The sequence below is a fragment of the Wyeomyia smithii genome, chromosome 3 (assembly GCF_029784165.1).
Source record: "Wyeomyia smithii strain HCP4-BCI-WySm-NY-G18 chromosome 3, ASM2978416v1, whole genome shotgun sequence".
In the NCBI taxonomy this organism is placed as follows: domain Eukaryota; kingdom Metazoa; phylum Arthropoda; class Insecta; order Diptera; family Culicidae; genus Wyeomyia; species Wyeomyia smithii.
Window position 1 is genome coordinate 134,406,243 of NC_073696.1, and position 26,994 is coordinate 134,433,236.

At 41.0% G+C, this 26,994-nt stretch overlaps 1 protein-coding gene and 1 long non-coding RNA gene across 2 annotated transcripts in view; both read right to left on the reverse strand.

The window, feature by feature from the left end:
• The window catches only part of LOC129731409 (cytoplasmic phosphatidylinositol transfer protein 1), a 162,740-nt gene that overhangs the window by 122,290 nt on the left and 13,456 nt on the right, over positions 1-26,994 (reverse strand). The gene's annotated exons all lie outside the window — the stretch shown is intronic.
• LOC129731411 (uncharacterized) lies at positions 21,536-22,159 on the reverse strand. Its single transcript, XR_008729009.1, has 3 exons — positions 21,923-22,159; positions 21,785-21,825; positions 21,536-21,723 (listed from the first exon to the last, which is right to left on the reverse strand). It is a non-coding gene; the product is annotated as an uncharacterized LOC129731411 (long non-coding RNA).

Here is a 26,994-nt window from a genome sequence, read left to right on the forward strand (position 1 = left end):
GAAAACTTTGTTTTTAAATTTGAAATGAAAAAATAGAGCGAAAAGACTGTTTTTGGAAACCAAATTTCATGTCTACAAAAAAGTTTTTTTACAAAGTTACTTAGAATAAGTTGGTCTACAAGTTTGCCAAAGAATGTTTTATTTCGTTGATTTTAGGACCACCCTAATTTTCATTCGCATATGAATCGAGGACTATGTATAAGAATCAATTTTTTACAAAAACTATGGCTTTAAACCGCAAACCTAAATCGCAACGAAAAGCCTATGTCCGCCTAAATTGCCTTACTGTACCACTGTGCAATGAGTTTAATTACCTTTTTCACCACAAGAGGGGGTGTTCCCTGTCTGTCTTCACGGGAATATATGGGAAATTCGAGAGTGAACTATATTGTTATTTTAAGATATTTGGCAATACGCAAACAACGATACTGCAATCGTTCCAGCTTGATTAAATGGGTGTTTGCAGCGGAGCGGAAGCAGAAACACCCGTACTCAAGCACCGATAATATCGTTGTTTGGTAAAGCCTTATAAGGTCTCCTGGATGGGCGCCCCACCATGATCCAGTAATTGTCCGGAGAAAATTTACTCGCTGTTGACATTTTATCATCAAATACCGAACGTAACATCCCCAGGTGCCTTTTGAATCGAACCAGGCACCAAGATATTTATATACCTGAGAAATCGTTTCACCAATTACATTGACATTTTTTCATCAAATACCGAACGTAACATCCCCAGGTGCCTTTTGAATCGAACAAGACACCAATATATTTATATACCTGAGAAATCGTTTCACCCATTACATTGACATTTTTTCATCAAATACCGAACGTAACATCCCCAGGTGCCTTTTGAATCGAACAAGACACCAAGATATTTATATACCTGAGAAATCGTTTCACCCATTAACTGTAAGTGGAGCTGAGCAGCCTCGCGCTCCCTAGAAAAAGCTACTATCTCAGTCTTCTCCGGAGAGAATTCGATACCTAGCTGTAGAGCCCAAGCAGACAAATTGTCCAAGGTATCTAGCAATGGTCCTTGCAAATCGGCAGCTTTTGCTCCTGTAACAGAGACCACGCTGTCGTCTGCAAGTTGTCTTATCGTGCATAAATTTGCCAGACATTGTAAAGAAGAGGGCTTAAGCATGAGCCCTGGGGAAGACCCATGTAGCTAATACGAAATGTTGCCAAATCCCCATGCGTAAAATGCATATGCATTTCGGAGAACAAATTATGCAAAAAATTGTTTAAAATTGGTGGAAATCCTTGTCGGTGAAGTTTGCCCGAAAGAATGTCTATAGAAACGGAATCAAAAGCCCCCTTAATGTCCAAGAACACAGATGCCATTTGTTCTTCGCGAGCATATGCTAGCTGAATATCTGTAGAAAGCAACACAAGACAATCATTCGTTCCTTTGGCACGGCGGAAGCCAAATTGAGTATCTGATAGTAGGCCATTTGATTCGACCCAATGGTCTAAACGACAGAGTATCGTTTGCTCCATCAATTTCCGGATACAGGATAGCATTGCAATCGGCCTATAAGAGTTGTGATCAAAAGCTGGTTTTCCCGGTTTCTGGATGGCGATCACCTTCACTTGCCTCCAATCCTGCGGTACAATATTTTGCTCCAGGAACTTATTGAACAAGTTCAACAAGCGCCTCTTGGCAGTGCCGGGTAGATTCTTCAACAAGTTGAATTCGATTCTATCCAACCCAGGCGCGTTATTGTTACAGGACAGGAGGGCAACTGAAAATTCTGCCACCGTAAAAGGTGATTCTATCGCGTCGTGGCCCGGAGACGTATCGCGAACAAAGTTTTGCGCAGGAACAGAGTCCGGACATACTTTCCTGGCAAAATCAAATATCCACCGACTTGAAGACTCCTCGCTTTCGTTGACCGTTATACGATTTCGCATTCTTCGGGCTGTGCTCCAAAGAGTGCTCATCGATGTCTCCTTCGACGTTTCGTTTACGAACCGACGCCAATATCCGCGTTTCTTTGCTTTAGCCAAGCTTTTAAACTTGATCTAAAGCTCCAAATACCGCTTAAAGTCGTCGGGTTGACCTGTCACACGAAAGAAGGCCTTAAACGCGTCGGATTTTTCCGTGTAGACATAGGAGCACTCTTTGTCCCACCACGGAGTGGGAGGCCGTTCTTTGATCGTCACGCCGGTATATTTCTTCGCTTGGGCTTGCAACGCGGCGTCGAGAATCAAGCCCGCGAGGAGGTTGTATTCTTCAAGTGGTGGGTGATGTTGAATCGACTCGACAGCTTCTGAAATCATTTCCTCGTATAACTTCCAATCGATATTCCGTGTGAGGTCATACGGAATATCAACTGATCGCGTGCGAGTTGAACCATTATCAATTGAAATCTGAATAGGTGGGGATCAAGGACTACCTTCAATATGCAATCCAACCGTAGCGATGTGGAACATAAAGATAAATCTAAAGCACTTGGGCGCGCTGGAGGTTTCGGAACGCGTGTCATATCACCGTTTTTAATATTGTCATGTCGAAGTCGTCGCAGAGGTTATAAATCAAAGAGGAACGGTTATCATTAGAAGGAAAACCCCAAGCCACGCCATGTGAGTTAAAATCTCCCAAAATCAAATCTGGGGAGGGAAGAAGTTCTATTAAATCAAAGAGCAGCCGTTGCCCTGAAATATATATTGAGGCAATACAAAGCTCTTTACCATGTATTGTCATTTGACATGCGACAGCCTCGACGCCTGGAACCGAGGGGAGGTTAATACGATAGAAAGAATAGCACTTCTTAATCCCTAGAAGTACTCCTCCGTAAGGGATGTCTCGGTCAAGGCGAATTATATTAAAATCATGGAAGTTAAGATCTACGTTTAAAGTGAGCCAAGTTTCACAGAGAGAAATGGCATCGCATTTATGCTTATTAATCAACACTTTAAATGAATCAATTTTGGGGATGATACTTCTACAATACCACTGAAAAATAGAGATACAATCCTTCATCTCAGCCGATGAATTAGCCATCAAAGGATACGATCGCTGCAAGGAGGGGCCATTTAGCAGTCAACTGCTTCAAAAACGTTTCAACTGTTGGTAGAAATGCCAGCAGAAGACTTTTAAGAGGATCAGTTATGTTGAAATTTTCAAAAATCCAGTCCACAATATCTGAAAACTTTCTTTCTGGCTGAATCTTGGACGAAAAAGAAGGAATAGTTGGTTTTTTTTATGTTCCTGGAAGTGCCAGAAACTCCTTACTTAAATTCGATCTTGCCAATTCCGGAGGAGTTTGCTTCGGTTTCTCTACAGCACTTTTTTGTTCCTTAGTATCAGCGACTTCAGATGGAGACCTTCTCTGTCCCTTCCTAGGAAGTCTAGGGGAAGAGAGGTTTTTTCTCTTTCTAGACTTCCCGGGTTCAACAAAAGAAGGTTCCCCAACTGAATCGTCAGAATTAAACTCATCGGATGGCAAGACCTCAAAAAGATTCGGGGAAACCAGTTTGGTGGCAGCGGCCTCTTTGAGCATTTCTGCGAAAGTGCGCTTAGAGCGCTTTTTCAGAGACCGCTTGATCTTCTCTTGGCGCTGCTTGTACGCGGGACATGCAGACAACTCATGCGGAGTCTGCCCACAACAGAGGCACTTTTCAGCACCCTTATTACAGGCGTCATCCGTATGTTGCTCTCCGCACTTGCCATAACGTGCTTTATTGCCACAGTGGGAGGCCGTATGGCACTGTTTGCACTTGAGGCAATGCATTACCCGCGGTACAAACAAGCGCACGGGTAGACGCACTTTGTGCACGAGCACGGCGAAAGTCACGCGAAAAGAGTGTGATGGGGTGTAAGTTTTTACACCCTTGTCGAGCGATACTGAATGTAATTGCTTACATTCGAGTATCTCGACTAGTTTAAGGCTGGAATCCTTGAAAGGGCCTTTTCCAGCCTTCAACAGGTCCTCGACGGTCAGACTCGATTCGCTGACCACACCGTCAATCTCAACTACGCGAGCTGGAATGTACACGTGGTACTCCCGCGTGAAGAGCTCACAAGCAGCAATCTCGTTTGCTTGCTTGAAGTCGGACACCAAAACACGCAGTTTATTTGGGCGTACTTTCGTCATTACAGTCACGGCTGAAAGCCGTGCCAGATCTCTACAAATTTGCATTGTGTTCAATGCTTTTACTTTCGGCGCGAAAAGTACAGCCCCAATACCAACTTTACCCTCCGGATACTGCTTTAGCCGATGGGTAGCTTTCTCTGGGGCTCCATTTTTTACCCTTGGAACTTTGTATCCGGAAGGGCTAGGCGGTGAAACGAGCGGGTTTTCATCCCCGCTTTCGTTCATGCCACCATCGTCCATGTTGGACGCGTGCGCCCCACACGCAAAATATCAATCAGCAAATAATATTGTATAAAAAACCAAGAAAAAAAACTACTTAACTTCTCCAGCCGCTCTTCTCCACAATTAGCGCACGGGCGATGCCAATTTCTTTTTACTTCTTCCTTCCAGCAGAACTGGTTGTTGGTTGTACACAGCAGCACCAATACAGCCACCAGCAGCGAGCCGGGTGTGAGATCACTCTACACAGCGACACAACTCAACTGTCGATTGGCCTTGAACACGAAATATCTATTCACTGTGCACAGATCAAAGCTGCAGGCGGTATCTTTGCAACAATACAGCCACTGTAGCGAGCCGGTTACAGAATCGTAGCGACACAACTCACTATCAAGATGGCCTTGAGCGCGGATTATGTACTCTTTTATTTGGCTATTCGTACACACGGACCGGATTATAATGGAACGACCACTTTGCACGTCCGTTTCTGTCGAGTCTTCGACACGGAATGAAGTAATTTATTTATTATTGTATTTATTAGTGTTAAACGATGAGAGGGTTTTTTTATGGCTATTTGAATAGCAGGGCCGGCGTTTCATGTGGGTAGTATGGGTAGTAGTACCCACTCGGAAAATATCCATGTGGGTACTTACCCACACGGAAATATCGGACAAAACCAAAAAAAAGTACTGTTGCAAGCGACAGATTTTTTGATGGATATCGTTGAGAGAGATGTTATAAATCTACAGACTTATGTACAGTTGTAACGTTACTCAGAGAAAGGATTATTTTTTTTAATTGTTTCATTTATGATAGAGTTCTGAACTTCATTTACGACAGAGTTCTAAAGTTTTATTTTCTCGTAAAAATTTCCCATGCCAAATTTGAGCTCAATCGGACTTTGGGAAGTAGAGCCTCAAAGCGGTCAAAGTTACAGTTTTTGATCGATGAAAGAAATGTTCGAGTTGGGAGTTTCTCTTGTGTGTTCTGGTGTAGCTCGATTCTCCCAACGCAAAAGTTTCCATGTACCTGAAATTTAATTTTTGTTATTAAAACAAATTTTTATGAAACAACAACAGTTCTCGACATTTCATGCATTTTTGAGAGGTTTGATATAAAAAAAAATCGATTTCTGAAACTTCAAGAACTACTTTTGTGAATTTTTAGGTTGGTCAAAAATGTAAGACTTTCAAGACTGTAAGTTAAACCCTCTCAGAAGATCGATTAAGCCTAAATTTTGGATGGAAACTTGTTTCGAGAAGACAAAATTGTTGAGCCCTAACGTTAGCATTGGAAAAATGCTCAAAAAAGGCCGATTTTTCATGATTTTACCTTTACACGCACTGATGAAACTACCCATGCAGCATCAATCATAGTAATCCATGAGTCAGCAGAAAAAAAATTACTCGAATTCTAACCGTAATGGCGAAAACAATGAAGCTACTCCGTTCAGCAGTGTGCGCGATCAAAGAACGTTACCCCGCCGCGAAAACAGACATCGTACGGAAAAGGGACGCCGGTTCCGCTTGTTTCGGTATCTACAACATCTTGGCACTGTTAGACTACAATCAGAGCATCGAAAAAAGGCCGGTTCCGGACGGCCGACGACCCGAAGCGACAAGAAGCTCCAAAAAATGCACTCTTTGTCCCACCACGGAGTGGGAGGCCGTTCTTTGATCGTCACGCCGGTATATTTCTTCGCTTGGGCTTGCAACGCGGCGTCGAGAATCAAGCCCGCGAGGAGGTTGTATTCTTCAAGTGGTGGGTGATGTTGAATCGACTCGACAGCTTCTGAAATCATTTCCTCGTATAACTTCCAATCGATATTCCGTGTGAGGTCATACGGAATATCAACTGATCGCGTGCGAGTTGAACCATTATCAATTGAAATCTGAATAGGTGGGGATCAAGGACTACCTTCAATATGCAATCCAACCGTAGCGATGTGGAACATAAAGATAAATCTAAAGCACTTGGGCGCGCTGGAGGTTTCGGAACGCGTGTCATATCACCGTTTTTAATATTGTCATGTCGAAGTCGTCGCAGAGGTTATAAATCAAAGAGGAACGGTTATCATTAGAAGGAAAACCCCAAGCCACGCCATGTGAGTTAAAATCTCCCAAAATCAAATCTGGGGAGGGAAGAAGTTCTATTAAATCAAAGAGCAGCCGTTGCCCTGAAATATATATTGAGGCAATACAAAGCTCTTTACCATGTATTGTCATTTGACATGCGACAGCCTCGACGCCTGGGACCGAGGGGAGGTTAATACGATAGAAAGAATAGCACTTCTTAATCCCTAGAAGTACTCCTCCGTAAGGGATGTCTCGGTCAAGGCGAATTATATTAAAATCATGGAAGTTAAGATCTACGTTTAAAGTGAGCCAAGTTTCACAGAGAGAAATGGCATCGCATTTATGCTTATTAATCAACACTTTAAATGAATCAATTTTGGGGATGATACTTCTACAATACCACTGAAAAATAGAGATACAATCCTTCATCTCAGCCGATGAATTAGCCATCAAAGGATACGATCGCTGCAAGGAGGGGCCATTTAGCAGTCAACTGCTTCAAAAACGTTTCAACTGTTGGTAGAAATGCCAGCAGAAGACTTTTAAGAGGATCAGTTATGTTGAAATTTTCAAAAATCCAGTCCACAATATCTGAAAACTTTCTTTCTGGCTGAATCTTGGACGAAAAAGAAGGAATAGTTGGTTTTTTTTATGTTCCTGGAAGTGCCAGAAACTCCTTACTTAAATTCGATCTTGCCAATTCCGGAGGAGTTTGCTTCGGTTTCTCTACAGCACTTTTTTGTTCCTTAGTATCAGCGACTTCAGATGGAGACCTTCTCTGTCCCTTCCTAGGAAGTCTAGGGGAAGAGAGGTTTTTTCTCTTTCTAGACTTCCCGGGTTCAACAAAAGAAGGTTCCCCAACTGAATCGTCAGAATTAAACTCATCGGATGGCAAGACCTCAAAAAGATTCGGGGAAACCAGTTTGGTGGCAGCGGCCTCTTTGAGCATTTCTGCGAAAGTGCGCTTAGAGCGCTTTTTCAGAGACCGCTTGATCTTCTCTTGGCGCTGCTTGTACGCGGGACATGCAGACAACTCATGCGGAGTCTGCCCACAACAGAGGCACTTTTCAGCACCCTTATTACAGGCGTCATCCGTATGTTGCTCTCCGCACTTGCCATAACGTGCTTTATTGCCACAGTGGGAGGCCGTATGGCACTGTTTGCACTTGAGGCAATGCATTACCCGCGGTACAAACGAGCGCACGGGTAGACGCACTTTGTGCACGAGCACGGCGAAAGTCACGCGAAAAGAGTGTGATGGGGTGTAAGTTTTTACACCCTTGTCGAGCGATACTGAATGTAATTGCTTACATTCGAGTATCTCGACTAGTTTAAGGCTTGAATCCTTGAAAGGGCCTTTTCCAGCCTTCAACAGGTCCTCGACGGTCAGACTCGATTCGCTGACCACACCGTCAATCTCAACTACGCGAGCTGGAATGTACACGTGGTACTCCCGCGTGAAGAGCTCACAAGCAGCAATCTCGTTTGCTTGCTTGAAGTCGGACACCAAAACACGCAGTTTATTTGGGCGTACTTTCGTCATTACAGTCACGGCTGAAAGCCGTGCCAGATCTCTACAAATTTGCATTGTGTTCAATGCTTTTACTTTCGGCGCGAAAAGTACAGCCCCAATACCAACTTTACCCTCCGGATACTGCTTTAGCCGATGGGTAGCTTTCTCTGGGGCTCCATTTTTTACCCTTGGAACTTTGTATCCGGAAGGGCTAGGCGGTGAAACGAGCGGGTTTTCATCCCCGCTTTCGTTCATGCCACCATCGTCCATGTTGGACGCGTGCGCCCCACACGCAAAATATCAATCAGCAAATAATATTGTATAAAAAACCAAGAAAAAAAACTACTTAACTTCTCCAGCCGCTCTTCTCCACAATTAGCGCACGGGCGATGCTAATTTCTTTTTACTTCTTCCTTCCAGCAGAACTGGTTGTTGGTTGTACACAGCAGCACCAATACAGCCACCAGCAGCGAGCCGGGTGTGAGATCACTCTACACAGCGACACAACTCAACTGTCGAATGGCCTTGAACACGAAATATCTATTCACTGTGCACAGATCAAAGCTGCAGGCGGTATCTTTGCAACAATACAGCCACTGTAGCGAGCCGGTTACAGAATCGTAGCGACACAACTCACTATCAAGATGGCCTTGAGCGCGGATTATGTACTCTTTTATTTGGCTATTCGTACACACGGACCGGATTATAATGGAACGACCACTTTGCACGTCCGTTTCTGTCGAGTCTTCGACACGGAATGAAGTAATTTATTTATTATTGTATTTATTAGTGTTAAACGATGAGAGGGTTTTTTTATGGCTATTTGAATAGCAGGGCCGGCGTTTCATGTGGGTAGTATGGGTAGTAGTACCCACTCGGAAAATATCCATGTGGGTACTTACCCACACGGAAATATCGGACAAAACCAAAAAAAAGTACTGTTGCAAGCGACAGATTTTTTGATGGATATCGTTGAGAGAGATGTTATAAATCTACAGACTTATGTACAGTTGTAACGTTACTCAGAGAAAGGATTATTTTTTTTAATTGTTTCATTTATGATAGAGTTCTGAACTTCATTTACGACAGAGTTCTAAAGTTTTGTTTTCTCGTAAAAATTTCCCATGCCAAATTTGAGCTCAATCGGACTTTGGGAAGTAGAGCCTCAAAGCGGTCAAAGTTACAGTTTTTGATCGATGAAAGAAATGTTCGAGTTGGGAGTTTCTCTTGTGTGTTCTGGTGTAGCTCGATTTTCCCAACGCAAAAGTTTCCATGTACCTGAAATTTAATTTTTGTTATTAAAACAAATTTTTATGAAACAACAACAGTTCTCGACATTTCATGCATTTTTGAGAGGTTTGATATAAAAAAAAATCGATTTCTGAAACTTCAAGAACTACTTTTGTGAATTTTTAGGTTGGTCAAAAATGTAAGACTTTCAAGACTGTAAGTTAAACCCTCTCAGAAGATCGATTAAGCCTAAATTTTGGATGGAAACTTGTTTCGAGAAGACAAAATTGTTGAGCCCTAACGTTAGCATTGGAAAAATGCTCAAAAAAGGCCGATTTTTCATGATTTTACCTTTACACGCACTGATGAAACTACTCATGCAGCATCAATCATAGTAATCCATGAGTCAGCAGAAAAAAAATTACTCGAATTCTAACCGTAATGGCGAAAACAATGAAGCTACTCCGTTCAGCAGTGTGCGCGATCAAAGAACGTTACCCCGCCGCGAAAACAGACATCGTACGGAAAAGGGACGCCGGTTCCGCTTGTTTCGGTATCTACAACATCTTGGCACTGTTAGACTACAATCAGAGCATCGAAAAAAGGCCGGTTCCGGACGGCCGACGACCCGAAGCGACAAGAAGCTCCAAAAAATGCTGAAAAGGAAAATCGAGAGGAAAGTGGCTACTACGCTGCGTACACTTGATCGGGAGGTCGGTTCAACCTGCCAAACAGTAAAAAAGTACCTGGAGAACATGGACATCAGAAAGCGGAAGTCCCGTCCATTGGTCTCGGAGTTACTCGATGGTCGAGTCGATTTTTCCGGCGAATAGCGACGTGATGATGGTGGTCCACGCCAAGACCTATCTCACCCTGGATGACAACGACTGGCAGGGCATTCATTTCACACACCAAGTTCACAAAGAAGGTGCTGCTGTGGCTAACAATGAGCGAGAAGCTCCGTACTGGCCGTGAACGGGGAAATGTATAGTACGAAGTGCCTGCCGGAAGTTGCGTCGTTCATCAAGAAATACCGTAGGGGCGAAGACGTGGTGCTCTGGCCAGATCTGGTGTCGGCCCACTACTCGAAGCAATCGTTGGAGGAGATGGAGCGTCTGAAAATAGATGCGGTAACCAGGTCGGCCAACACACCCAACGTTCCCCAGCCGCGTTCCCTCCAGAAATTCTGAGCAAACCAGAAGCGTGAGACCTACCTCAACAATCTTGAAGCGAAAATTGAGGAGGAATTGATATATAGAATGAAGAAAGACAAAAACATGCCCAAACGCATGTCCACCATGGCGAATGTTCCGGTAAACTCTCGGAAAGCCACTCGCAAGGGCTTGGAATCACTTTTGCAAATGAGCCTATATAATTGCCTTCCATGGAAAATTAATGGGAAACATGACTACTGAACGAAATTCGAAAATCTAATTTCTCTTAAACATTCCATTGGCACCCTATTGTTGATGCTCTGTGGACTTTTCGTAAAATTTTGTTTAGGTATCAGACGGTCTCCCCCCCCCCCGGCTACGCCTTTGTCACCCATGAACTTTCCCCATTCCTTACTACCCACTCGGGAAAATAATGTGACGCCGGCCCTGTTGAGGAGGAATAACTATATTAATTCTACTCAAGCAGGCTTTTCCCAACTCCAAAAGAATAATTTTTTGACCCGTTATGCTTTTTGCGATTGGGCCTTCTACTATTATTATTATCAAGAATAAAAAAAAACAATAATAATAGTAACAATTACAATAACAATAAAAATAACAAATGACACATTCTACCGTGACGTTACAACAACGTTTTGACTATTCTGTTGGCATCATTTTAATTCTAACTTGTATTTTTTTCATGAAACCCTTTGATATTATTACAGATTCGGAAAGTAGACAAAATTTCCTATAAGAATGATGTATAAGATATTTGTTTACTTTGTTTATATTACCTTGGGGAGTGAAAATGCAGCGTGACGTTACAACGCGCGAGAAATTGAGGTGTCGGGACTTTTCTTACAAAAGTCAAAAACTCTGCTCTGTTTGAAATTTTATAACAATTTCTTCTTTCACGATTTGATAACAAAATAATAATCGAACATTTTGCCATGTTTAGAGTGCCTATAACTGGTAACATCTATGTTTGAGAAGCTTTTATATTTCGTGACGTTACAACGCTCATTTTTCAGCAAGGGGTATTCTCACTCCGTTGGAACGTCACGAAAATATGAACCAGTCGATATCCATTATTTATCACATTTCTTAGACATTTTCATAAGAAATAGTTCAGTATCTGATTTTATATATTTCTACTTCTACTTAATGCACTTGGTTTGTGGGGTTATTCATAAACTATGTAACAAATTTACTTTGCCGTTTAATGTTTGGGAATGCAGAACCAATCTTAAACTTGGAGATTTTCAGTGAAGGAATGTGAGTTAAGATCAAATCAATCTTTTCATAAGTGACATATGTATCATAAATATTCTCAAAAGTGTCTTATATGACATTATGTGTAAAACATATTAAATCTATTTTTATTGTAGTTTATTCACAATGTCTGAGTACGTTAGCAATTTATTCAGCATTTATATGAAAAACAAGTTTACAAATGTGTCCTTAATTCCAATAAATACAAGAAACCTTTCAAAAATTATAATAATAACGCAAAAATGCCGCTTTTTAGCTTTTTTCGTTCCCGTAATATTTCCTTGATTTTTTAAAACTCACACTACTTACTCAAGAAAATTCGAGTGCATTTTTGCCGCTGAAGATTTTTTCATCTAGACTTGCCCCAAAAATAAATAGCTGGCTTATTCCACGATATGGGGTTGATCGTTCAAAAATGTTTTTCTCATCGTTAAATGTGGTGATGTCACGTCCCGTAATTGCGATAACCATCACATTCGAAAGATTGGCTTGAGCGATGCGGACGAAGTATTTATTTCATTAATACGGTTACCTTGCGTCAATACTTTACGAACTAATTTCATTTTTTGTCATAATTGACTTACATTTTAAGTTTAGTAAAGCGGGCAATGTGTGTAGTTTCGTGGGAATGCGAAGATGAACGGGAATAGAAGGTGTGACTAGACTTAGAATTTTTTTTCCCTCGTCCAGACGGGACTCGAACCCGCAATCTCCGTTGTCTCCGGCAAGGTGTTTTGGCCAATCAAACTACTGGGTAAGGTTAACTCTTCCTAAGACCAATGTCGAATCACCCTCTACTATTGTGTTCCCGCATCTCATCACGCCGCGATGAAACTGCACACACTGCCCTAAGTCATTTATAAAATAAGTCATTATACATAGTGTGCGTAAAGAGACCACTCTCTCAGTTACGGAAATAAACTCCCACAGGGCAGTGTGTGCAGTTTCATCGCGGCGTGATGAGATGCGGGAACACAATAGTAGAGGGTGATTCGACATTGGTCTTAGGAAAAGTTAACCTTACCCAGTAGTTTAATTGGCCAAAACACCTTGCCGGAGACAACGGAGATTGCGGGTTCGAGTCCCGTCTGGACGAGGGAAAATTTTTTTCTAAGTCTAGTCACACCTTCTATTCCCGTTCATCTTCGCATTCCCACGAAACTACACACATTGCCCGCTTTACTTGCGTCAATAGTTTTTCTCTTAGGGAACATTCGCATGTTACATAACGCGGAAGTTGACAATTTTCAATCCCCCCTCACGCAATGCATTGTAATATAATATAATAGAATAATATTAGAATTTTTTAGAATGTAACGTTACTCGTTGACCCACAGTTTAATAATTGAAAACATTAATCCAATCTACAAAATTTATTCTCTGTTATATGACAGATGTAACGTGAACTAATTTAGACGCATCAAGTATGTTTTTAAACATAGACGAATATTATATAAGGGGAGCAAAAAAATTTCGTGACGTTACAACGCAAAATAAACCCCTAGCCTAGCTGCAATCTTTTAGTATCAAATTAAAGGTATTTTTGAGTATAAAGAGAAAACAAAATATTACTTTGATTAAATGTAAGGAGTTCCCACGAAGTAAAAAACTGTACTTTTTTCGTGACGTTACAACGCTAAATTACCCCTGTTTTCATATTGGCCTAAGATCAACATATTTGAAATTTCACTTCAAAACCCTTTAGGCATCGAATAAAGCACGTATTTCACAGTCATATAACATAAAAAATGTATTATAAATACATACTCCTGATCATTTGTAACCATTTCAAAAATATGTAACCAAAAACGCTTGTTTTTTGTTAATTTTACTTGAACTTTGCAATTACTTTTCTACAGTTTCTTAAACACTATAAATTTGACAATTTCGTTTTTGGAAGGTTCAAACGCTATAGAATCTAGGAAAAATATTTAGATTGCTGAAATGTGCATTTCAAAATAGGTTTGTTGGTGTAGCTTCGCAGAGAATGTGTCAAATGCTGATTAATAAACGAAAACAAACATATTAATAATATAATACTTTGCTCTGAAAACGAAGAACGGCGGTTCCTTGATCAAATTTCGCTGTACTGGTAAATTCAACACATATCTAGACATCAAAACCCAAAGTTTCATTATGAATTTCGAAATAAAATCGTGAAAGTTATCACAGAAAAAAAAGAAAAAGAGAAAAAAATTTATACATATACGGACGATGTTGTCGATAAAGCAACCACCTACACATTTATTAAATAACATTACATACAACAATACAACTTTGCACATTAGCACATGGAACTAACAGTACAAAGTGAAGAATTCTCGACTACTTTGTGATAAGGTCGTATGTCTAAACGTAAACAAAACGAGTGAGAGATGATTTACGCTTGTGGAGTACAAGGGATATAACTCTCACTCGTTTTATTTACGTTTAGACAAACGACCTTATCACAAAGTAGTCGAGAATTTTATTTAACTTTTAACTCCATAAATGCATAAGAGTCACACTACCAGAAAAAAAATAAAAGCATTAACACATTTCACCTTATAAGTAACAAAGTATCATGTGGGAATGTAATGCATTCATGGATATACATAGACAAGAACTTGCACTAAGTGGTCTGGTCCACGTGTGAGAATAATTCTTTAGAGTACAGTAATTGTTCGCTAACTGGGCGAAGAGCACTTCCCAGTTATCGAAATCGGCTCGCTAACTGGGATGTCATTTCAAACGTAAATAAACATCGAGGGGGATTTCGATGAACAACAGACTAATGCTGCTTCGCTACAATTTCATAAAATATTTCAATTTTCAAGTTGATGAGTTCTATTCGCATTCGTTGTATTGCTTTCGTCTTGGTTAGACGCAAATTGTTTATCTCCGTTTGAGTTCGCAAAATAACAATACACGAGTTATCGTACGGGTGTTTTTTTGTCGATTAATTCTTGTGTTGCGCAATAACAATAGCCTGTTGTATATCGGCAGAAACATCTGTACACTGGTAGGGGCAGGCTACCCCGCCAGTGATTCGATACGCAGCTGATATATCAGCAAGAATAATTCTCCCGCACCGCTGTTACCCCGCTAGCAGCACGGACCACCATACGATCGAGCGAGTGGAAGTCAACTACAAGTGGCATCTACAAGGTCGCGTGTAAGATACGGCCACTGTGTCACAACACGAAGCTGGATCGTCATTGTTTGTTCTGCGGAGACACTCGATTAATCCAACTACCAGCCGTGAGGTCGTGACTTAGACGTTCGGTGAAGTATTACCTTTAGCATTTTTACTATAATTATCAATATTATTACTATGTTATAATATTACAGGTCGGACTCGATTATATACAGACTCGATTATATATTGACTCGATTATATATGATTCGATTATATACAAAATTGTATATAATCGAATCATAAAAAAAAATTTTTTTTTCAATTTTAAGTATAACTTACCTAAAGCAGCAATGTCGTATAGGGATCGTCCAAAAATACGTAACGCTTGGGGGAGGTAGAGATCTGACGAAACGTCGCAATCAATACTTAAAATTTTGAAGATCTATACAAAGAGCGTTACCTAGAGGAAAGAGGGGGTCGAAAATAGTTTTTATTTACGGTACGTAATTAATGGACGTTCCCTTCAGTCCAATATGACGTAACGCAACATTTTTTTACCCAAAACGTTGGTTTTTGAGCCATAATGTTTCAAGTAAAGTAAAGCTGATCTAAAACAGAAATATCGCGAGGGAACGTTTACAAATTATGTAACGCTCAGGAAACGGGAAAGAGTGTTGGGTTGGCAAAGTGTTGCAACCCATACGGAAAATTTAAACAAAAAGCATGGCAAAGGGGGAAAGAAGATCAACAATAATTATTCTTGCGTTACGTTATAAATAAGCGCTTCCTTATTGATTCATAAAAGTCCGTTCTTTGTCTTTTTTCAAATGATACAGTCTTTTTTTAAATGATACACAGTTGCTTCAGCGATGTTGTATTTTTGTTGTACGTCACGAACCGACAGACCTTGTTCGAGATCGTAAAGAACTTTTGCTTTTTGAGCAAAAGTTAAAACGTTTCTTCGTTTCCTGGCTTTTACGTAAGCACTTGCCATTTTTTGTTCTGAATTGCTTGAAAACGCAGCACAACAATATCAAAACTAAAAGAGTAAACAAACACAATACACACTGATCAAAATTTTTCTTAAGGTTTGCTGCAATCAGCCATGTTTAAAACACGCACTACGGAGAAAATATTTAAAACACTACACGGCGTGTATTGCAACTTGCACTGCGTAATGTGTAAGAACGACCGTACACGCCGTGTAGTGTTTCTATGCAAAAGTGGCACCCGTGCAGCACGGTATAGTGTTCTTGCCATGGCTGACTGCAATAACATAAAGAGTAACTACGAAATCTATACATACATCAATTTTTGTAAGAAAGGTTTTTTGCAACTTTAAGGGGGTTAATCAAAAAACTCTACTTATTTATTTAAAAACAACAAAAGATGTATGCAAAATAAACAAAAAAAAAAATTTCTGATTCGATTATACATATATTTTTGTAAGAAAGGTTTTTTGCGACTTTAAGGGGGTTAGTCAAAAAAATTCTACTTATTTATTTAAAAACAACAAAGGATGTATGCAAAATAAACAAAAAAAAAATTTTTTTTTCTGATTCGATTATATAAACATATATTTTTGTAAGAGAGGTTTTTTGCGACTTTAAGGGGGTTAGTCACAAAAATCCTACTTATTTATTCAAAAACAACAAAATATTTATGCAAAATAAACAAAAAAAAAATTTTTTTTTCTGATTCGATTATATACAGGATTCGATTATATACAGTGAAAATTTTTCGGAGACTGTATATAATCGAGTCCGACTTGTATTATTAATATTATTATTGATATTATTATTATTGTTATTATTATTATTATTACTACAATTATTATTATTATTATTATTATTATTATTACTATTGTTATTAGTATTAGTATTACTCTTTTTTTTATTTGATCCATTGTAGATTGAAAAATTGTTTTTAAAATTTAATATCAACTACTTGAACCCCCCCCCCATATTCGAATATTTATCGTTTGTGTGCGGTAGAGCGTAACGCTCCCGCAAAATGGACGACATGCAGGTGCAACTTTTCCTGGATGTGGAAACAAACGGGGAAGAAATTGAAATTTCTCCCATCAGCTCACCCCTACCTTCCCCTGTGCCCTCCCCTTTGCCAAGTCCTATACCAAGAGTACCGGAAGTACGGGTAAAAGCTTACCCAGATGCCGCTGGTGGTCCCTACGTTGTTTTTTTCCGGCCCATAAAGAAGCCATTGAATATTATTCAAATTGGCAAAGACCTGGCAAAACATTTTTCGGCCGTAACCGAGATTACGAAGGTGAGGCCGAACAAACTGCGAGTTGTCGTGAGTAGCTTGAAGCAAGCAAACGAAATTGCTGGCTACGAGCTCTTCACGCGTGTACATCCCTGCCAAGGATGTAGAAATCGACGGTGTGGTTACCGAGGGGAATCTCACTGTCGATGACATTTTGCGTCATGGAGTTGGCTGTTTTAAAAACCCCTTGATGCAAAGTGTAAAGATACTGGATTGCAAGCAATTGCATTCAGTATCCATCAAAGAAGGGAAGAAGAAATTCCTCCCTTCGGATTCCTTCCGAGTAACATTCGCCGGATCCGCGCTGCCGAACTACGTCCGCTTGGACAGGGTTCGTCTACCTGTACGCCTGTTCGTACCGCGGGTCATGCATTGCCAAAACTGCAAGCAGTTAGGTCACACAGCCACCTACTGCTGCAACAAGGCACGCTGTAGCAAGTGCGGAGGCAATCATGCTGAGAACGCTTGCAGTGGGGATACTGAAAAGTGTCTTTATTGCGAGGGAACTCGGCATGACCTTCCGGCATGTCCCGCGTACAAACAGCGCGAGGAAAAAATTAAGCGTTCCCTCAAGGAACGATCAAAGCGCTCTTTTGCAGAAATGCTCAAGAGGGCTGAGCCACCCTTGACGGGAAACATCTTTTCCTTCTTGCCAACTGATGAGGGTACATCTGACGATCCCGTCCAAGGGTGTTCCTATGCCTTGCCAGAGGGATCTAGGAAGAGGAGAATGCTCAATTCTCCTAATCTTTCTCGCAAAGGTCGCAAGATAACCCCTAGCGGAATGACCAATAAGACAACACAAAAAGGAAGCGGTGAAGAAAAACCGAAGCAAGTACCCCCCGGTTTTAATTTCAAATCAAACCAGGAGTACCCACCGCTTCCTGGGGCAGCAAAAACCCCTCGTGCACCCATTTCTCGATCAGAAGATAAAAAAGAAACAGGGTTCATAAAATTTTCTGATATTGTGGACTGGATATTTAAAACATTCAACATACGAGATCCCCTACAAAATATTCTTCTTGCCCTTCTTCCTACAGTGAAAACCTTTTTGAAGCAACTAGCAGCAACTTGGCCCCTCATTTCAGCTATTATATCTTTCGATGACTAATACGGCGAAAGAGGTTAGGAATTTTTTCACTGTATTACAGTGGAATTGCAGAAGTATCATCCCCAAATTCGATTTATTTTCTCATTTGATGAATACATACAATTGTGACGCATTCGCGCTCTGTGAAACCTTTCTCAATTCGAACGATCAACTCAATTTCCACGATTTTAACATTATTCGTCGAGATCGAGACTCACACGGTGGAGGGGTACTTTTAGGGATCAAAAAGTGCTATTCTTTTTTCAGAATCGACCTCCCCTCGATCTCGAATATTGAAGTTATTGCCATTCAAACGAATTTGAATGGAAAAGACCTTTGCCTTGTTTCGTTATATATTCCCCCATCCGCGCGGATTGAACAGAAGCAACTCCTCGATATAGCAGAATTGCTTCCCGCACCTTTTATGATTTTGGGAGATTTTAACTCTCACTGTTCGCTATGGGGGTCGCTGTACGACGACAACCGATCTTCTTTAATTTGTAACTTGATCGACGACTTCAATATGACACTTTTGAATACTGGGGAAGCGACACGTGTACCTAATCCTCCAGCACGTGAAAGCGTGCTTGACCTATCCCTCTGCTCGACATCACTAGCGTTAGATTGCCAGTGGAAAGTAATCAACGATCCCCACGGTAGTGATCATCTTCCAATCGTTATATCAATTGCTAATGGTTCAACTCCCCCGAACCCAATCAATATTTCCTACGACCTTACACGTAATATTGATTGGAAGCGTTATGAGTCTATTATAGCGGAATCTATCGAGACTCACGAGGAACTTCCTCCGGAGGAAGAATACGCGTTCTTAGCTGGCTTGATAATCGACGCCGCGACTCAAGCTCAGACGAAACCGATACCCGGGGTAACGATTAGACAGCGCCCTCCCAACAAATGGTGGGACAAAGAGTGCTCTGAGCTGTACGTGCGAAGGTCCGCGGCGTATAAGGACTACCGGGAGTACGGCACTGTCAACCTGCTTCGAAATTACGAGGCACTGGGCAGGCAGATGAAGAGCTTAGTAAAGGCGAAAAAACGCGGGTACTGGCGGCGGTTCGTAAACGCGTTGTCGAGGGAAACAGCGATGAGCACTCTTTGGGATACCGCCAGGCGCATGCGGAACCGTGACGTTTCGAATGAGAGTGAGGAGTATTCAGATCGCTGGATACTCGATTGTGCCAAAAAGGTCTGTCCGGACTCTGTACCGGAACAGAAAACCTTTCGCGACGCGTTTATAGTAACTACGGAAGAGCCTCCATTTTCGATGTTGGAATTTTCAATGGCTCTCCTGTCGTGCAACAATAAGGCTCCAGGGTTAGATAGAATAAAATTCAACCTGTTGAAGAATCTACCCGACTCTACAAAAAGACGCTTGTTGAATTTGTTCAACAAGTTTCTTGAGCTAAATATTGTTCCGCATGACTGGAGGAAGGTAAAAGTCATTGCTATTGGGAAACCCGGGAAACCTGCCTCTGATCACAATTCATATAGGCCGATTGCGATGCTCTCTTGCCTCCGGAAATTAATGGAGAAAATGATCCTCTTACGGTTAGACAAATGGGTCGAAACAAACGGTTTACTTTCAGATACTCAATTTGGCTTTCGCCGGGGCAAAGGGACGAACGATTGCCTAGCGTTGCTTTCTACTGAAATTCAAGTCGCATTTGCTCGGAAAGAGCAAATGGCTTCTGCGTTCTTGGATATTAAGGGGGCTTTTGACTCTGTCTCTGTAGAAGTTTTAAGCGCGAAACTTCATTCGCAGGGACTTTCACCAAATTTGAATAACTTTTTGCTCAACTTGTTGTCAGAAAAGCATATGTATTTCTCACATGGCGATTCGACAACTTCCCGAATTAGTTACATGGGCCTTCCCCAGGGCTCATGTTTAAGTCCTCTCTTATATAATTTTTACGTCAATGACATCGATGAATGTCTTGCAAATTCATGCACGCTAAGGCAACTTGCAGACGATAGCGTTGTATCCATTACTGGTAGCGAGGCTAGCGATCTGCAAGGACCATTGCAAGATACCTTAGACAATTTGTCTGAATGGGCTCTTAAGCTGGGTATCGAATTCTCTCCGGAGAAAACTGAGTTGGTCGTTTTTTCTAGGAAGCATAACCCAGCTCAGCTGCAGCTCGTACTAACGGGTAAAACAATCTCTCAGGTTTTAGTCGCTAAATATCTCGGGGTCTGGTTCGACTCTAAATGCACCTGGGCTTGTCATATTAGGTATCTGACACGAAAATGCCAACAGAGGATTAATTTTCTTCGTACGATTACCGGAACCTGGTGGGGAGCCCACCCAGGAGACCTTCTGAGGTTATACCAAACAACAATATTGTCAGTTCTTGAGTACGGTTGTTTCTGCTTTCGCTCCGCTGCGAACACGCATATTTTGAAACTAGAAAGAATACAATATCGTTGTTTGCGTATTGCCTTGGGTTGCATGCAGTCGACCCATACGATGAGTCTTGAAGTGTTAGCGGGTATTTTTCCGTTGAAACATCGTTTTTGGAATCTCTCTTACCGGTTGCTAATTCGATGCACAGTTATGAACCCATTAGTAATTAAAAATTTCGAGAGGTTGGTCGACCTTCAATCTCAATCCAGATTTATGACTTTATATTTTGACTATATGGCTCAAGATATTAATCCTTCTTCATACGATTCCTCCAATGTCGCACTTTTAGATACTTCTAATAATGCTATATTCTTCGACACCACCATGAAACAAGACATTTCTGGTATCCCGGATCAATTGCGACCCCAAGAGATCCCTAAGATTTTTTCCAATAAGTTTAAACATGTAAGTTATGATAAAAGGTTTTACACTGACGGATCTAATCTAGATGAGTCCACTGGCTTCGGTGTTTTCCACGAAAATTTTACCGCCTCCTACAAACTCGATGCTCCTGCTTCCGTGTACGTCGCAGAGCTTGCTGCTATTCAGTACTCTCTTGGAATCATCGAAACCCTACCCATAGACCACTACTTCATCTTCACAGATAGTCTCAGTGCCATTGAGGCTCTGCGATCGATGAAGCCTGTGAAGCACACCCCGTATTTCCTGGGGAAAATACGGCGGTTTTTAAGTGCTTTAACAGATAATAATTACCGGGTTACCTTAGCGTGGGTCCCTTCTCATTGCTCGATTCCGGGTAATGCAAAGGCTGACTCTTTAGCTAAGGTGGGTGCTATTGATGGCGATATTTATGAAAGACCAATTGCTTATGATGAATTTTATAGCATTTTGCGTCAGAGAACACTCAACAGTTGGCAATCATCATGGAACTCAGATGAACTGGGACGGTGGCTACATTCCATTTTTCCTAAGGTATCGACGAAAGCATGGTTCAAGGGGTTGGATGTAGGTCGGGACTTCATTCGCGTGATGTCCAGACTTATGTCCAATCACTACACGGTTAACACGCATCTCTTTCGTATAGGGCTTGTAGACAGTAATCACTGCGTTTGTGGCGATGGCTACCATGACATCGAGCATGTTGTTTGGTCGTGTGCCGAATTCTGTGATGTTAGGTCCGAGCTTATAGATTCCCTCCGGGCCCGAGGAAAACAACCGAACGTACCCGTTAGAGACATTCTGGGAAGCGGTGATCTCCAGTACATGACACAACTGTACTGTTATTTGAAAAAGACTGACATTAAAATTTAATATTCTTTTGTCTATTTGTCAGAATACCCGTATACGACGCTGGAGACACGAACACGAAGAGCCTAAATCTATGTTTAAAAAAACAAAAAAGAACACCAGTCGAAACACAAATAGATCGTATATCTTAATTAGTTTTAAGCAAGAATTGTATTTCCCTCCTCTCACCTTAAATCCCCACTAGCTCGTAGTCGGCCGCGAGAATAAATAAAAGGCCTCCCTCTTTTCCCTGCTAACGTAGAATTAATACGAATTGTACTTGGCTCAGTAAAACAGAAAATGTATCGTGCCGTGTCAAATAAACTAATTTTAAACCTTAAGTTCTATTCGTGTCGTTAGTGCTTATGTTACTTTTAGATCCCAAACTAGAAGACCAAAGTAGAAAGTTAACCGCGAAACCAACAAGGAGCAGCATAATCATTTAATGTTCCATATTTACGTGCCCCCCGTTCGTTTTGATCATTGACGTTTGTTGTCTTTTCAACTGGGAATTGGCCCTGACGACTCTGTTAATAATGGTTTGGTTTTTACTTGCGAAAGTGAAGGAGGGAAATATTTTTGCTTTTGTTTTCACACATAAAGTGACAATTGCATGAGAACTCGCGTAGGTGCGAACAACCTTTAAAATTTCTTTTACTTGTGTCAGGGCCAATCGTCCCAGTGAGCGAGCGCCCAGTTAAAGCGTGTCCACTTAGCGAATAGTTACTGTAACTGATATTGTTAAGGAACTCTCTCAAATAGGAGATTGCCGAGATCAGTAGGAGAGTAGGAAAGACTACAACATAGGTATCTGATTCTGATAATATTCCTTAGCTCCCACCCGCCATCCTGGAGCACGCGCCCTTGAGCTGTCAAAACTCTTATACAATAGCTTTGTGGATCCATCTTGGGATTCCGTAAAGCTATAAGAACCCGAGATTGGAACTCAACCACCAAGCCCAGGGTAAAAAAAAAGGCTAATAAATTTCTTCTTCTTCTTCTTAGAATGGGTTGTCTAGCTGGTCGCCGTATGCGAATTACTTCTACACTAGGCCCAGGTTATAATGTCAAAACCTCCAGGAGCAATTCATGACGAACCGGTCACTGGCGACCAATAGGGCACATGTGAGCGAATTTACTCTGGACTGAAGGTTTCAACGGCAGTTATGTGTTGTAAATGGGGAACGTACCTGTTGTTACCGGTTCATATCACCTTACTCACCACAGAGTTGACTATACCTTTGTTGTTCCAATGCCTCATTGCATCGATACTAATGCCGGTAGTCTTACTTGTGTCACTGGTCGTTGCGTCTGTTGCTCTCATTCATGCCGTCTCCCATTCTGTCTTCGGTCGTGCTTGCCATGGTTCTTTTAGTCGTTCTCGTTGATCTATAACAATTTTGTCTCGCAACCGCAAAAAAAAAAAAAAAGAATGGGAGTGGTTAATGACAAAGCCGAAAAGTACTGTCACATACATGCACATTCAGACCGCCAACATATACCACCACCCAATGAAATTGATTCTACCAAAAACGTATAACTGATAGCGAATTTATCCACTCCACTGGATCAGTGCCAACACCTGGAATAATGAAACGATACTGCGACTCACGACGTAATCTAAATAGATGCTAGGCAGTTGTCTACATTCAAAGCTCATGTATTGGTGTGCCAAAACTGGCTCAACATTCGCTGCACAACTATCCATTTTGGGGTGCCAACTGCACAATAATGGGTCGAATCAAAGCGAAATAGAATCGTTCTGACAGCAGTTATAGCGAATTTTTATTCCACAGGGTCAGTGCAAGTCTACCCAAGAATAAAGAAATGGCATCACGATTTAGAACACAAGTAAGAAAGAGATGCCAGATAATTATTTATGAACTAAGCACGTGCGGCGGTGGATTGAAACTGACAAATTTACGGTGCGCTTTGGGCAACACGCCGGGTCAATACTGAGTCAAAATCAAGCGAAAGTGGGTGAGCTGGGTGGAATAGAGAAATTGCCATTAGATCGCAACTGGGATTGACGCTGGGAACATATAAATTCGCGCAGTTAAAACAGCTGAATGAGAGGAAAAAATAATTATAATAAAACATACGGGTGAAAAGACATACATATGCATACACACATGTATATATATATATATATATATATATATATATATATATATATATATATATATATATATATATATATATATATATATATATATATATATATATTATATATATATATATATATATATATATATATATATATATATATATATATATATATATATATATTATATATATATATATATATATATATATATATATATTATATATATATATATATATATATATATATATATATATATATATATATATATATATATATATATATATATATATATATATATATATATATATATATATATATATATATATATATATATATATATATAGAAAAATAATAATAATGAGAGTAATAGTAGTAGTAGTTGTCAGAGAAGGGTTAGTAATGCTACATTATATGAGTGCAATGGATGGACGTTAGTCAGAGTCAGATGTTTTGTTAGTGGTGTTAGGGTTAGTATAAACCTCGATTAAGCCCTACAGATCCCGCCAGTATTTAGTTTTGTTAGGTCATGCGAAACTAAAACCGGCAGTGTGATGAGTCAAGCGTAATCAAAAAAAAAAAAAAAACAAGCGAATTGGAATAATTGTGTTAATCTCAATAAATTGTTACTATTTCTAATTAAGCTTTGTGTTTGGAAATTCGCTTGACGAATCACCGTCAAGTCCTCCACCCATGTGAAAAAAAAAACAGGCTAATAAGTTCTTCTTCTTCTTAGGGTGGGTTGTCTAGCTGGTCGCCGTAAGCGAATTACTTCTGCACTAGGCCCAGGTTATAATGTCAAAACCTCCAGGAGCAATTCATGACGCAACGGTCGCTGGCGACCAATAAGGCACATGTGGGCGAATTTACTCTGGACTGAAGGTTTCAACGGCAGTTATGTGTTGTAAATGGGGAACGTACCTTATTCACCGGCCTGCACCGCTTTACTTACCACACTGTTGACATTACCTTTGTTGACATATGCTGGAGTGATGGTTGATGAGGTCGATAGTTTTGCTTCTTCACGTGGGTACTTCAATGGTAACTGGTCGTCGGAGAATAGTAGCTGGACAAGTTGCAGATGGGGCTGTCCACTTGGGACAGTGATGCGAACATAAAGGGGGAGAGAGAAACAAAGAGGGAGTTATATCGATGTGAGAACAGGAATTTATGGATATTGGGTTGTGAAGTCTTAGTATGTGTTTGACTATGTTTTTATTTGTGTGAGATTCTTGCTTGATGTCATTTTAATGGTTTGTCGGTTTATTGTTTTGTCGGTGTATAGGTTTGTCGGTATGTAGGTTTGTCGTTTTGCCGTTCTGATGTTCATCATTTTTCGGATAGTCACGTCGGCTGTTCGCTTCGTCATGTGAGAGCTCTCATGACGTCGTTAAGAGCGGCTTCTTGGCATACTGAGGTTGTCATGGTTTGCTTGAGAGGCATAAAAGAGATTAACCATGCAAAGTTGAAGTCATTTTGTACAGGTGTCATTGTATTTTATCGGTGGCGATTTCTTACTTGGTTTCGGTTCGTTGGTTTGTCGTTTCATCGGTTTTTATTGTTGGTTTTTGGTTTTCCTTATTGTTGTTGCGAGGGAGAGGGAGGTTAGAATCTGATTTTTTTTTCGCTTAATTATCTGTTGTCCCTTCAAAAATTTCTTCCTCGTCTGAGAAGCCGGCAAAGTCTGACGGGAGAAGGGAGCAATCGGAACTGTCCTCTCCTTCGGAGTCCTCACTCATTTCGTACTCCGACTCTAGCATGGTGTCGTAGAGTGAACCCTGCTCGGTCCGGGCTAGCATCATGCCACGTTTCTATCGGGATTTGGCTTCGTTCAATATCCTGCCTTATGCAGTTTCTCCATGAGTACGCCGGCCTACCCTTTTTCTTCGGGATGGGCACTTTGAACTCCAGTGCTCTCTTGAGTACACTATCCCCGTCGCTTCTTAGGATGTGGCCGAAGAACCTTAATCTTGCGATGCGGATTTTGTTGTTTATCGTCCGATTGTCAAGCCAATTCGGTGCCAGATTTGGGTTCGAGTCAGGGAGATCCGTATCACTGTTATCTTCTGCAATTTCTGGGTTGGACTCAGTGTTCGTTGTTTCCTCTGGTGCTTCCGTATTTTGTGAGTCTTGGGTTGGTAGTTTTTCTCTTTTACTTAGTTCCTTGAGGGTTAACAACATTTCGTTCTCCATTCTACGGAGGGAGTTCCTGTTTTGCTTGAGAATCGTAGACACTTCCATTCCGTACGTGACCACTGGCGTGATAAGGTAGTGGTAGAGGGATTTCACCGTATTCCATTCCATTCTATGCTCCTTAATGAAAGCGCAGATGTGGAAGAAGGCTTCATAGGCCTTTTGAATGCGCTCAGCAGTGGTAATGCGTCTTGACAAGCTACTTGTGATGTGCAGCCCGAGGTATTTGAGCATGGTATATTTTTATTTTTTTTACTATACTATATTTGCCAAATTTTCGCGTAGAATCAGGTTCCTCGTTGCTAGTGTCAAAGGGGTCTCTGAGTAGCACTTTTGATTTTTTCTCGTTTATTTCGAGCCCGACAGATGCTAGCAGTGGGGTGAGGAGATCAAGTAGTTTTTCAACATCCTCCTCATTTCTGCAGATGAGGAGTATGTCGTCTGCATAACCTCGCAAGCAAGGGAGAGTGATGTCAGAGTCCTGATTCATGCGTAGTTCGGGCCAGAATTCCTGGAGTGACAGCAACACGTGGTGCAGCATTATTATGAATAATTCAGGACTCAGGGGGCAACCCTGCTTTATTCCTCTCGTCTTGTTGATCGAGACCACGATCGTTTGGCAGCCTTTCCGCCAGCGTTCGTCGAGAATCCTTCTCACTACGAAGATTCGGTCCGCTGCACTTCTCTTCGATTGGAAGGCCATCTGATAGCTTGGGATAGGGTTCATTTGGTTTCTCAATCTGTTCAGCAGCATTTTGGCATAAATTTTATACTTTACGAACTAATTTCATTTTTTGTCATATTGACTTACATTTTAAGTTTAGTAAAGCGGGCAATGTATGTAGTTTCGCGGGAATGCGAAGATGAACGGGAATAGAATGTCTGACTAGAGTTAGAAAAAAATTACATTGCCCGCTTTACTAATCATAAATTTTATAAATTGTTGGGCACAGTGTTATGCATC